This window comes from Cryptomeria japonica, chromosome 6, assembly GCF_030272615.1.
Source record: "Cryptomeria japonica chromosome 6, Sugi_1.0, whole genome shotgun sequence".
Classification (NCBI taxonomy): domain Eukaryota; kingdom Viridiplantae; phylum Streptophyta; class Pinopsida; order Cupressales; family Cupressaceae; genus Cryptomeria; species Cryptomeria japonica.
Window position 1 is genome coordinate 543,495,719 of NC_081410.1, and position 15,168 is coordinate 543,510,886.

Genomic DNA, 15,168 nt, shown 5'->3' on the forward strand with positions numbered 1-15,168 from the left:
TGTTCTCGGATTGAACTTGTGAACAGAGGTAGATGAGCCATTGGATCAAGAATGAGACTTGATAGAGTTCCTAAGAGGGAAGCACTTTGCTTTCATCTCATTGAAGTGCGCTTGCGCAATGTCAAAATCGTTAGGGTGGTGTCACCGTTGAGACACCGTGCAATGATGACATGTGGTAGACCCCATTGTCCAATTTGAAGGAAAAGGTTTTCCTCATGGCGTCATGTTTTCAGTATTGTCAATACCCTATCAACCTTGTGACGTTGCAGTATGATGACACTTAGCCATCCGTGAAAAAGTAAAAGTTGATTTGCAAGGAGCTCATTGGTTGAAATATTACATGTGTGTTGAAAGATTTTTTAAATAAAATATTTTAATCTCACTTGTCTAATTTACGATGATCCTTGGAACTTTGGAGCAAAATGTAGAAGGAACTAGGGTTTGCAGGGAAATTTGAAGAAGAGACGGTATGAGCAGTAAGTGGAGAAAAATTTCAATTTCTTTTTAGTTTCATGTTGAAATTTTTGTAGAGAAAAAATGAACTCTTAGCTAGTTGAAGAGAAAGGTTGCAAAGTTCAAAAACTCTAGTTTGTATAGAAACAAAAATAGCAAAATGAGTAAGAAAGATTTTGCTTTCAAATCTTCTCAGAAGTTGGATGGGGACTTATTTAGACAATTAGAGGGTAAGAAAGCACCTTGTGAGTACCTAGTTTAGAGGGTCTATAAAATAGACTATTAGATGATTTGTTGGAGTAAGTGATGTGATGCCAAATTGCTAGAGTTAAGATGGAAATTGTTTAAGCATTGGTATCATAAGATAGATTCAAAGATCCTTATGAGGAATGCATGCATATTGGATATCAGAAAGGTAGTTGTACTAAATGTATTTGTAGATTCTAATTTTATGAGGGCCATAGTACTGAGTTATAATGTTGGGAGGAGAACTATGTTGATAACTACTAGTAAAGAAATGCTTAATATAACAAAATCGGCCATTGTTGAAGTTTTTGGCTTGAAGAAAGTAGCATGTGGACCTATTACACTCAAGAAGTTTGAATAAAATTACAAAGTGCACATTCATTCATATAGGAGGTTTGTATTTCCTAAGTTGGGACTTAAGGTTCCAAAGAGGCAAGTCATCCCAATTTCCAAGTTTGAAGCAAATTTTTTGCTCTAGACATATTTGAAGATTGTGTAATGGATGGAAAATTAGGGTTTCACAAGTTATGCTTTGTAACCTAGGAAATGGCCTAAACTTTCACATGCATCACATTAAAAGGAGGATGAACACAATAGATCCAACCTCAATTCTATTAGGAAGAGGTTTGAATGTTGATTGAAGTCCTATTCCCCTTTTGTTTGAGTTGAAAATGTAATTGAAATTGTATAGTTGAATATAGGGTAAGTATTTGACAAAAAAAAATATTGTAGAAGTCAAACAGAGTTGTAAACTAAGATTTGGGTAGAAGAAGAGGATCAAAACCTATACCTAAAAATTGAGGAAAAATTGTCGAGATCAAGTAGTGGAGCACCTTGTTCCTTCAACTGCAAACATAGGTAAGTTGGTTCTTCCTAAGAATGGCATGCAAGACCCACTTAGTTCACTAGTGAAATATCCAAGAAAATCCTTGGGACCAGGGTGAAGTTCTCCCTAGCTTTTCCAACTTTCCTTAGTCCTCCTACAATGCCCTAGTCCTGAGAGGTCTTTAGAACTTTTGCAAAAGCGAGTTCTATCTATTTTTGTCTTCTCTATCCTTTTTCTCTTTTATAGCTCCTGAATCTATCACTTGGAAACTAAAAGAAGGGAAATTGTGTTGTGGATAAGGGTTTGCCTTAGGTCAAACCTCGACTTTGGAATTAACCCTAATTGAAATGGAAATTGAAATTACACTGAATTGGAAAAGCTTTCCTTTTTGGGGCAAGACTAAAATGCTTGAATGTAGATGATTATACCTTCAATAAGTGATGCAATGCTCTTAGGATAAGTCTTCACGTGTTGATGCAATAAAATGGTAAATCACATTAAATCCATCATGAAATTATAAATAAAACATAAATTGAAGATGCCTTGATGTAGTTTGATGCTCCTTGAATCAGATCTGCTCTTGAGGAAGAAGAATTGCTCTTGAAAATTGATGATAATGTTAGCATAAGATGTAATGTTGAAAATGAATTTAAAGGGATGTCTTATATAAGGATTTCATAATTAAAATCACCATTAGGTTGACTTAGAATTGATATATTTTGACATTGAGTGAGATTTCAATAGGGTAAGACTGCCTTATTATTCTCCCAAAATTTAGGGAAAAAATTTAAGGACTAGGTAGTATACTACATGGTTCTATTAATTTTTTAAAAAAATTTCTAGGGATGTGAGATTACATGATTCTAATGCTAAATTCAGCTCGGTGGCTCAAACCAAGATACATAGATATGTAAAATATGCTTTGACAGTTTAAATTAGGGTAAGATTAGGATTAAATTGAGATAAAAAAATAAAGGGCACACCTAGAATTAAGGGCCCAAATAAGAGTGTGATGATGTAATAAAGTGGAACAAGACCCATAATATTAATTTAAATCAATAAAGGTCCTATAATGTTTAGAGGAAAGGGAAATACTAAAATAGGTTCTAGGAGAGTGTGAAATTGGACACACTAATAAAGGTGTACAATTTATGATGCTATAGATTGTTTTGTGAAAAATTATTATACTCTGTGCCAAATCCTTGACCATGATCCTATTCATGTGATGTCCATTCATTTTATGTTTATGAATGCAAATATTCAAGATTGAATTAAGAATACAGAGTATGTTTATGCAACGTACTTAAAAGAGAAAATACATGTTTGGTGGAAGAGAAAGAACACCTTAAAAAATTCAAATTTAAATGGTACTCCTTATTTCATCACATGTTTCTATCGAGAGGGAAGGGGTTGTGGAATAAAAAACTGCAAGTTAGAATGACTAATAATGATGGGAATTAGCTTCCAATTCAATGTTGGACATACTTTTGGGACATGAATTGTGAAAAATCAAATTTCATCATCATTGAACAATATTTTGTACGAAAGGTTTTGAGTTACTTTGGTATGATTGAGGTGAGAATCCCAATAGAGGTAATGGATTTTCTCAAAATAGTTGATAGAAGGAAGCATCTTGGGATTTAACACAATTGGGGAGATTGGTATCTCCACACAAACACAACCACAATCATGGTATATGGTACTTTTGTTCATCCCCATGTGCTATCAAATTGTGTGCCAAGGAGAATAGTCTATTTGGAAATAATTTGGCAATAAATGAAGCTAAAAATATACATTTTAGAAAAGGGTAGAAAAGGTTAATTTTTTCCAACTTCTTGTAAATTTGTAGACTTTACTGCTGCAAACAAAGATGGCCTCGATAAGACATTCCATATTTCAATCATATAGAATGAGGTATGAAAGATCAAGATATTTTGATCTAGATGGATTCATGACACATGTGAAGAAACAATTTACTCATGTTATTGTTTATGAAGAGAATGCAGGATCTGTGCCATTATTGAAGAAGTTCATGAGAGAAGAAGATTGAACATGGCAATGGAAATTGAGGAAATGAGAAAATTAATGGAACCAAAATTTCCCGGTTTCTTTAGTGATGAGAAAAATAATTTTGTAATAATTAAAAACTTGATAGAAAGTGTAGACACCTTGTTCAAAAGGCATATTGTAAAGAAGGGAATGTTGTACATATGGATGCCATTGTTGTTATTGATATGAAACCTTTGTTTTTTATTAGAGTAAAATAGGTTTTACAAGGACCCAAAACCCATACAAAAAGAAATGTAGTCATTAAAGACAAACCAGACACCAAGCCATAGCAGGCCAGTAGCAACAAAACCAACAAAAAATGGGGTCTAAGAACCCAGAGATTACAAATTTTTTTTCAACATTTGAACAGTCTTAACATTTTTATGAATAAAACTCCGATTGATATCAGCAAACTCCTCCATATCATTGGCTTTGACCTACTTCCCGTTATCATTATTGCAAGTACGAGTTGAAGGTCCTTGATTGGTCTAGGTATTGCCTTCTAGGATGGACTCCTCCTTTCCCTTGTCACAAACTGAAATGGAGAGGGAAGGATGAGTGGCCAAGGGGGAAAAATTGATAGATTGAGCTTTTTTGTTCATTCTCTGAAGGCCCTCCATGCTACTAGTCATAGATATTCCACTCATTGCAAAAATATCTATGAGCTTCTCATTGACCTTATCCAAAGCCACCTCCAGGTTCATAATTTTTTCTTTGTGGTAATTCTTCATGTCCTTAACATTCATCACTAGCTTTTGACTGAGATCAAGTAGGTTGTTCGTGTTTCCTAAGGAGGGGGAGTTCAAAGTGATATGTCCAACAATAAGGTTAATCTTTCTTTTCAATCCAGAGATCTTTGTGACCACCCAATTGAAGAAACTAGTTTGTCATTCTATAGCCACCTTCACCACAATCTATCTAGCCATAGTATCCATCGCAGAGGAGCTTGTATCCTTACCCGCAGGGGTAGTCTTATCCAATTCAACTATAATTCTAATATGAAAATCTAGGTTCTAATGATCCTCATCAATTCGAGGAGTATTTCCAACCACTATTTTCTTCGCCATTTTATTTCCCTGAGAATTCTCTGGGGAAGGGTTTTTTTTTTAAGGCCAGAGGCAGACCCTAACGTGAAGTTCCTATTATTGCCATCAGATTATAGGGGCTTAGAGGCTTTTCCCTTTTTGAAAAGGACAAGGCTATAAGAATCAGGAACAAACTCATCTGAGGGGGCATAATCAAAGCCTTCCTTATCAGACACCTCCTTAACAGGATCAAAACCCTTTCCTTTAGAAGAGGACTTCTTTTTTATGAGTACCCTGGTGGAAATCATCTTCATCAGAAGTTTCAAACTCCGAGGATTCATCAGTGTAGTGCCAATTGACATTTTGGGCATAGTGAATATTTTTCTTTCTAGAGGTCAATGAGTGAGGCTTAATCTCAAGGGATTTAGCATGTTCAACAATAAGGAGAATTAAACCCTGATGAAGAACAGGGGAGCTCCAATTTTTTATGTGGGAATTAACACTATTACACAGAGATGGAAGCAAATAAAAAAGAATTGAAATGCACCTATCATGCCTAAAATAGTTCAAAATGGTGAAATGATAGGTAAAAATAATTTTATAGCATCCATCAAGAGTAATGTACCTCATAATAACTTGAACGACATCCTCACATAGGAATTTTAGGTCCTCACGATTGTATCCACCATCAGTAGTGTGGCAAACTTTAGCCCTCTCGTTCTTCTGGAAATATATTTCAAGCCTGGCTTCCTTTGAAGCTTTCTTGTCTCTATAAAATTTCCTTCCCTCCATATGCATCCCTGTAACCTCAGCTATGAGGCTCATATCCACCACAAATTCACCCTTGAACACTCAAAGGTTACCATTTGCAGACATCTAAAATTAATTAAACTAATATTTAATTAATTTAAGCCTTTCCACATAATTAATTAATTAAATTATGTTGGTCTTGTTCTTCTTAAAATTAATTAAATCAAATTTAATTAATTTTATCACTATAGTTAATTTATCAAAATTAATTATTCCCCATTCTTCTAAAGTCTTTTCAATCATTATTTCTTCTAAACCTCTATTAGTTAATTAAGTTTAATTAACTAAGTTAACCATGTGATTCCTACAAATCACCTTTGTCTAATCTTCATCTAGCCTAATTAATTCTTCTATAATCATGCTTATCATTATCTTCCAATTTTATATTCCTCCATCCATTATCTCTCCTCATGTCACATCCTCCTAACTTTCCCACCTGCGCTCTAATCACTCATTAAGCTGCCTAATTTGTCTTCTTAATCATTTGCACATCTGTAATCACCTTGATTAAGGATGAGTCAAGTCTTTTCCATAAATGGAATCCCCATCTCATCCTCCAAACCTTAAATTCACCAACTTTTCTCATTTCAAGGAAATTCAAATTCTTTAAATCTCCCCATACATTCTCTTCCCAAGGAATTTTAAATTCCTTTCCTCATTTAGTCTACCCACACATCCTCTTATTTTGGAACTTTTAATTCCTCTCCCCTTTCTCCAAGGAATTTTATATTTATTTTCTCTTCCCAATGTACTTGGGGAACTCTTCCCCATGTACCTTGTGAGGTGTGGAGATAAGAAATGCCTTTATGACATATCTCTTGAATCCTCCACCTTGTCCTCTCAATCCCCTCCTGCTCTTTCTTTCAATCCTAGCCCTTCATTCCAAAATCAATCTTGGCCCTCCATTTTGCCCTCCTCCAATCTATGAATTGGAGTCTCATCTCCTCACAAATCATCCACTCTTCATGTAATCTTTTGTTGATAGTTTGTCATCCATATAGCATCTATACTATAGTCATTTTGCTCCTCACTTAGTCATTTAGCCATTTCATCATCCATCCACTCATCCATCAAGTTATCCATATTATTGTTGTTTAGTGGAGAGAAATCCACAATCCACCTAAGGACGAATCCAATCAAGCTAAGGAGGGGTGCATCTTTAGCTTCACCGAATGTCCAATCAGAGGAACAAGTGTCTTCATTGCAAAGGTATAAGGATATTTGATGTTTTATTTGAACGTTTATGTTTATTTGGATTTAAACTAACCTTCTCACCCTTACTTTTATTTCCCTTGTTTCATTTTGGCACGCTCGATGGGACCTACGTCTCGGTTACTAATTGTTTTTGTAAGCTTATTTCAAGTTTTTAGCTACAGGTTTCCACTTTGATGTCTCGGACTGCATCGCAGTCATTGTTTCCATGTCTTCCCCTTTAATCGTTGTTTCTGCTCAGAAAATTGAAAATTAAAATCTCACTTTTATTGCAGGTTTTATAATTCATCGTCTACATTCTGTTAATTGACGTCTTTTCTTTTTAGTGTCTTTTGACACATTTTAAGCTCTTTCTGGCATTACTATTAATCTAAAACACAAAAACAATAAAAAATCATCTAAAAAAATAAAAAATAGTAAGTTAGCTCTTTCAGTTTTCAGGTTTTTAGCGAAAATTACAAAATTTGAGACTAACTTGTTGATTTTCGGGTTAATTGATGCATCAACGTCTGCGTAGATGGCTGACGTCTGCGCTCCAGTTTGACATTTGTGTCGAGCCCAATTTCCCGCCTTATTTCAAAATTCAAAAAATTGAATTGTTTGTTTTTTAATGGTTTTCTGGTTTTAGTGTGTTGACGTTTGCATAGACAAATAATGTTTGCGCTACAGAACGATGTCTCTGAAGGAAAAAAATTTGCTATCAGTTTTGAAAATTTAAATTTTCAAATTTTCTTGCTTCTGCAACTTAAGTTTATAGTTCAGGCCTACATTGGTGCATGCATAAACGTTTGACATCTACGTAGACGTATGGCGTCTGTGCCTGTGGTTTGGCATTTGTGCCGAGGCTAGTATAGATTTTCAGTTGCTGATCAAATTTGAGTTTTGGAGCTTTTTCTTCGTGTGTCCAAGACAAATTTTCAAACTAGTAACTTGTTTTTGCAGCTCATTGGTCAAAGACTTCATTTTTCTCACTAGTATTAGTTTGTTTTTTATTGCATTTCTAGATTAGATAACTTTTATCACGTGGGACTAAAATTTACCATTGTCTTTGTGTCTTGTGCACTTGCACATTGTTAGATTCTACGAGAAGGGAGAACCAAGCTAAGATCTGATGTCGGTCATAGATCACATGCAACTCACCAAGCAACGAATGGTCAAAGATTAAAATAGCTGAATAAAGATAATTCTGATATGAGAGAAAAAGAGAGACAAAGAATATAGTTTTGAGAAGACTCTCACTGAGTTATCATTGGACTAGTGAAGGTGAGAGTATAGTGCTTATTATATAGAAAAATAATAGCATATACATCCAAGGGGTGCATTAACTCCTATTCCCCATAAAAAGTGGGAGGTTTTACCTTCTTGGTAAGTTCCAAAACATGTGGCATAACTTCCTTACATGAAGACGTGAAAGGAGTTGAGAAAGTTGGCACATTAGGCCAAAAGAGGGTGAGAAACCCAACTACCCCATAACCCACTTAGGAAATGACAAAATAGTGGTTATGAGAGGTGGCACAACAAGCCAAAAGAGGATGTGTAACTCAAATACCCATGTGAGGTGGAGAGTTACACATGTAGCTGAATTATTTCTCCACGTGTCCTCATATATTTACCACTCCTAATAACATAAGAAAGCCTAAATAATATGTGTAGGAAAAATAAATACTCCCTAACATAAGGAAAAATAAAAAACCTACACTAACACCCCCCCTTAAGTGTAGCTTAGGTGGGTGAAAAGATGGGTCCCGACAAATGAGGCCATGTTAGGTACCCATGTATATAAATATCCCCCCAAAAGAAGAAGCCCCCCATAAGAGAATTAGCCCCCCCTAAATAGAGAGAAAGAATGAAGGACTAAGAAGCCCCTCCTGAAGTAGACACCCGTCGCATCCCAATAAAAGATCGCAAATGAAGGAACTTGCTTTCGGGGAAGGGTTTGGTGAAGATGTTTGTAGTCTGCTCTAATGTAGAATTATACTTAAGATCAATGATGCCTTCCTAAATCAGCTCCCGAATGTAGTGCATATGTATCTCCATGTATTTCCTCCTCTGGTGATGAATTGGATATCTTGAGATTTGTATAACACTCTGATTATCACAAAAGATGACAGTAGGCTTCTTGCCTGGAGTACCAAACTCAGTGAGAATATTTTGAAGCCAAATAGCCTCAGTGGTGGTATTAACTACCCCTCGATACTCAGCCTCTATTGATGAAAGAGAAATTATAGATTGCTTCTTGCTCGACCAACAAACTAGACCTGAACCAAGTGAGAAGCAATACCATGGAGTGGACTTGCGATCTTGAGAATCACCTTCCCAATCTAAATCTGCATATCCCACTGAGTCGATATCCATGCTTGCTGCATACTGAATTCCATAATTGTGAGTACCCTGAATGTAGTGGAGAATCCGCTTAGTTGCTTTCCAATGCAACTCATGTGGCTCCTACATGAATCTAGAGACCATACCCACAACATATGAAATATTAGGTCTCGTATGAGTCAAGTAGATGAGGCTCCCAACAAGTTGTCGGTATAAAATTCCATCAACCAAGGGTGAAGAGCACTTAGCCTTAAGTTTGACCCCTAACAAAAATAGAGTAGGTACAGGATTACAATCAGCCATGCAAAATCTGGAGAGCATATCAAGTGCATACTTGGGTTGTCTAGGGAAGATACTTGAAGAAGACTAAGTGATCTCAATCCCCAAGAAGTAATGCATTTAAGACCCAAGTCTGACATCAGAAATATATCATGTAGAGCAATTTTCACTGCCTTGATGGTGGATGAGTGACTCCCTGTGATCAACAAGTCATCAACATAGAGAACTAGAAATGTGAGAGTATCATCCTTCTGCAGATTATAGATGTTTGGATCAGAATGGCATCGAGTGAAACCAACTATTAGAAGGAATGAGTCCATCTTGGCATACCAAGCTCGAGGAGCCTGTTTGAGGCCATAGAGAGACTTTCAAAGTCAACACACAAGTGAAGGATCCTGAACAAACCCCTATGGCTTCTCCATGTAGATTTCCTCCTGAAGGTTGCCATGAAGAAATGCACTCTTTACATTCATCTGATGAACTTCCCAATGATGGAGTGCAGCTATAGCAAGGACAAGTCAAATGTAATTCATCTTTGCAACTAGAGAAAAAGTCTCAGAGTAATCAACCCCTGGAAATTGGGAAAAAACCTTATGCTACCAAGCGGGCCTTATACTTATCAACCGATTTGTTTGTTGCAAATTTTGTTCGATAGATCCACTTGCATCGAACAATTTTCCTTCCCTTAGGAAGAGGAAATAAATCCAATGTGTGATTATTTCGAAGGAATTAAACTCTTCTTGCATTGCAGCATCCCACTCAGGAACACCTAAATCTTCTCGAAAATACTGTGGATCAGAAGCTAAAGCAATGAAGAGATGTGGAGCTTGCTGAAATTGTGACCTTGTTCTTCTAGTATCTGATGGATCACCAAGATAATCTCTCGCTGATTCAAATGTTTGTTGTGTTTCTATTTACTAAGTTATCATTTGTTTTATGTCCAAAGTCATTCTATATAGTCTAGTCGGTTAATACTACCGAAATGTCCAGTCGGTAATTACTAAGGCTATCAGTGTCGGTTACAGAAGAGAGACTAGTCACCGAGATGAGACACACTGATCTGTCTACCGAGTAAAGTTCATATGTCTACCGAGAAGCAAAGAAGGTATACCGAGTTAATCTAAACCAAGTGGAAACGTGTTACCAGATTCAATGAACCTAGACATACATGTGAAACGTGTTACAAGATTCGAGAACATGGAACCGTTATTACATAGGAAATTGCATTTCAATATTTTGTATGATTTTGAGGAAGAATATCCAATGAAATAATTTCTATATTTATTCATTCAATAAAACAAGTTTGTATGATCGAAGCATGAGCAAATCATCATCTCAGAGATCTATATAAACAGAATGATTTGAGTATCTAAAAAGGGTATATATGAGATGAAATAGAAAATCATGAGAGATGGAGATGACACAATGTGATGTTATAGATTGACAAAGATATTTAGAGGCTATCGAGAAAGTTTCAAAGAACAATTTAAGGAACATAGTATACAAAAGTGTTTACTGAGTTGATTTATCAATTACTGAGGTATGCTATGAGCAAGGTAATTTCATATTGAGCACATAGAGTTTGCTATAACATTTCAGATGTGAAGTTGCAGATATTTTGTAAAGATTTTGATTGAATTATTTAAGTTGTATTAGAAACCTTTAACAGGGTAAAAGACTCTAATAAAGTCTATAAATTGTAAAGCCTTTAACTAGGTACAACATTTTGTAAAAGTGTTTGTAAAATTCTTTAGCAAGGTAGATCTAAAGATCTTTATACTCCTAATAGGGTAAGCTATCAGAAATAGCTAAGCATGGAGCTCTAACCGAGCAATCTTGATTATTGTAGTAGTGAAGTTGTGGGTGCCATCCCCACTGCAATTTTCCTCTCTAACCAAGAGTTTCTGCGAGACCAAAAATCTTTGAGTTATGGAGTGAAATTTTGATGTATGTTAATTCTATGGTTATGTTTCAATTGTATATGTTTATGAGATCAGCAATACTTAGTTTGTGTTTATCAATAAAATTGTTTTTAAAGAAAAGTTTTGAAGTACGGATTCACCCCTCCCCTCTCATTACATTAGCTTCGAAGTCAGACCTAACAATTGGTATCAGAGCTCAATTCTTGGTAAAGGGACTAACAACCTAAAGAGAGAGATCCTATCAATGGAAGGCTATAAATAATCATGCAGAATTGTGAATCTTCAAGAAGAATTGGATCATGCTAATCAAGTGATTGCAGATATGAAAAGGCAAATGCAAAGATCACTGAAAGTCAGAAGAAGGTTGTCTAATGATTTACAAGACTCACAAGAATTGGTGGAACAAATTGAGACATCATCTGAGAACAAGATATTAGAAGAATCTGAAGAAATGATTGAAGAACTAAAAGAAAAGAATAAAGCACTGAATGAACAACTAAAAGCAATGAGAAGGGAACATGAGTATTTCAGCACACAGATGACTGAAAATCTTGATGCATTGAGAACAGCTGAAGATAATATGCAAAATATAGAAAAAGAAAAACAACAGCTAGAAGCAATGGTGTCTGAAAAAGAATGATGAAATATCAAGGATGACTGAAGTTCAACATAACCTATCTGATCAATTGGATTATACTCTTCATGAAGCAACTCTAAAAGTAAATGAGAACCAAGCATTGAAACTTGAATTATCAAGATTGACCGATGAACTTGAAGCAGAAAAGAAGTCAAAAGAAACACTAAAGAAAAGTTATGAAGCGTCAAGAATGTTGGATGAGCAACTAAATATGAGATCACCCAACAAATCTGCAAGACTTGGTTACAAAAGAAACAACTCTACCGAGAAAGGGATCAACAACACCGAGAAAGGAGAATCATCAAAGAAGGCTGGAAACAAAGATAAGATGAAAGACAAGAAGCCTATTTGTAACTACTGTGGAGAACAAGGACATACTGCCAACGTTTGCCGGATCAGAAAAGGTAAGCAACCAAATGTTACTAGGTCTGATGATTATTGTTGCAATTGAAATAAGTATGGTCACACATCTAAGTAATGTAGGACAAAGTCTGTTAACAATTATCAGAAGGCAAAATTCAAGGGGTTTTGCAAAAATTGCAATAGATATGGACACAATACCGAGAAGTGTTGGTTTAAGCAAAGAAACTATATGTGGACTCCACACCGAGCAAACACTAGAAGCTACCGAACTCACATAGATCTCAATTGACAATATACTTCAGTTAATGGGATTACAATACAAGAATATGGTGTGAATGTTGTGGAAGATACAGACACATAAGTGCAAACTGTATGATAAGGTTTGGAATGAACAACCGGAGATCATGGAGAAATCCTGGAATGGCATGTTTTCATTATCACAAAGTTGGACATGTGGCTAAAGACTGCAAAGATCAACCCAGAGGAGATACTAAGGAAATAAGAAGCAAACTACAGAAATTTTGGAAAAAGAAGGAAAATGTGTCAACTAATGAAGGAAGCACCTTACCTACCGAGTTAGGTGCATCTACTTCGAATTAATCAATAAAGGTATGGAGGGACTGCATTCTCACAAGGTTAGATCTTAACAGTTCCTATTTAATCATGTATACAATTCCAAAATCTGCATAGCTAAGATGCAATAGCAAGTTTGAAATATTATCTAGTCTTTTGAATTAGCAAAGATGTCGGTAAATGTATTAAACCTGTCTAGTCGGTAAAAGTTTATAAGGGAGATAGTTGGTTTAGTGGAACCAAGTGCATTTAATGCCTACTAAACCTAACTGTACGAACCCCGATAAGTTCAAAAGGAAGTATTTAAAGTACTTTGCATGGTCATTTTTCACTTACCAATTTTCAAAGAGCAGAGCTAAGCGAATCAAAGGCGATCAAACATTTCCAAGAGCAAATTCAAGGTATTTAACATAATCTAAAAACGCATTTTCAGTAGTTAACCGATCAAAATTAGTTGTGAATATTTGCATAGCATTTACAAAGTTGGAAGCATTTTCTGGTTATTTGAAACCCTAAGTTATTTCGCAAGTAGAATTTAAAGTTTGAAATGGCTCCCAAGGTACAAAAATCTATTGTAGTTGAGACCATTGAGAAGCCTTCACCTTACCTCCCAAAGTGGTATCTGAACTCGATGAGAAAACTACATTCTCTCTTATTCTGGATAGGGTTCTATTGATCGAAGATGTTAGATTTAATACCAAGTGTCGTGTTGAAGAGGTAGGTCATACTTAGATTAAGGATATGTATGATGAATTGTGCACCGATGGAATCCTAGATAGCAAGTTTGAGCATATCAAAGTTAAGGGATTGACTGAAGCCCTAACCTATCCTCGAGTCTTCAAACCCGAATGGGTCAAATTTGTCTTGAGCCAAGTGCATGACAATTTTATGTGGTTAGAGGATCAACCTTTCAAGATCACCAAGGAGATTATTCACATGATAGCCGGATACCCTATATTTGACCATGCCCAAGCACAGAAGATGATTTCACAGAAGGAATTGATAACATTAATCGGAGTTGAGTCTGATTGCAGAGGTCTTAAGTTGAACAATGTGATTGATGCAGAACTCAATTTTGCTATTAGAGTTATTGGTTATTGTTTCTTCCAGTCTGCAAGAGAAAACAGTGTATCGTGTGCAGCTATAGATTTGGCTTATAAAATTGTTAAAAAGGGTATGCAAATTGATTTATGTGAAGTGTTATTGAAGAATCATTTTGAAAATCTCAATACCATAAGGAAATCGAAGAAGAATAATACAGCTAACACACTAAAGTTTGGGTCACTCTTAGTGTGTATGTTCTTCTATTTTTAGAAATTCTTTCCATCTGTCGGTAACATCGTTTGGGAATTACACTGACCAATCACCCATCAAATAAATGATTTCATCAATAAGCTAGGTGATAATTTCAATGTGATAATGGATGATTACTTCAACAATTTTCAGAAAAATATGCATAGCAGGTACAAGATCCCACCTCAGCTAGTGGAAAAGTACAAGGATACTATATGTTTTGAAGTGGATACCGACTACTGTTATGTCAATGCAGTAGAACCCATGACTCAATCTTTACCACCTATGGGTTATGAAATAGATTTTGACATTTCTCAACAACAGATAGATGCCTTTTTGGCACTTCCAAGGCATGCTACTAAGATCAGATATGGCACCTATGAAGAGGTTAAAGAAAAAGTAAAAATGAGCATTGTAGTATCAAAGGTTGCCAGAAAAGCCACCAGAATGATCAAGGATTTAACTGAAAAATTTGGAGAAGGTTCTACCTCCACACCTACTAAGTCAACAAGTAGGAAAAATGATCAACTTTCGATCGAGGAAGAATCTGAAGCTCAAGAAGCAACAATTACTCTGAGCACCAAGTTGCCAAAGGGCAAAATTTTGAAAAGAAAGAAACAGGATACAACTAAGGTATCACCGACCCCGCCAGTAAAGTGACTGAACACTAGATCATCTACTGTGTCACTCGGTAAGAAGCAAAAAAATGTTGAAATGCCTAAGGTTACAAAAAATTATAAAAAGAAGACCAGAAGACTAATTCTGGATAAAGAGTCAAGTGACATAGAGTCTGAAGATGTAAATAAATTTCAGGTTGTAAAAAGCACAAAGGAAGATGTACATAGTGTTGACAATTTTTGTGTAAAATTAAAACAATATGGTGGCTTTGGGTCATTTAGATATGTAAAATATGACTCCAGAATAGAAGAGGAGAAGAGGAAAATAGAAGAGTCAGTAGTTTGTACACTTCTCAAGTTCTGAGTAGTTCCATTGGAAGTGGCTGATTTTCTTCCAAAAGCATTGTACTCACATATTGACAATAGATGGAAATATGCTATGGACTCGAAGAAGTAGATAAGAGAAAGAGTTTTAGTACATCTCTTTCTAGATATGTCGATAGATGATATAAGAAATCATTTGAAAACTACTATACAAATT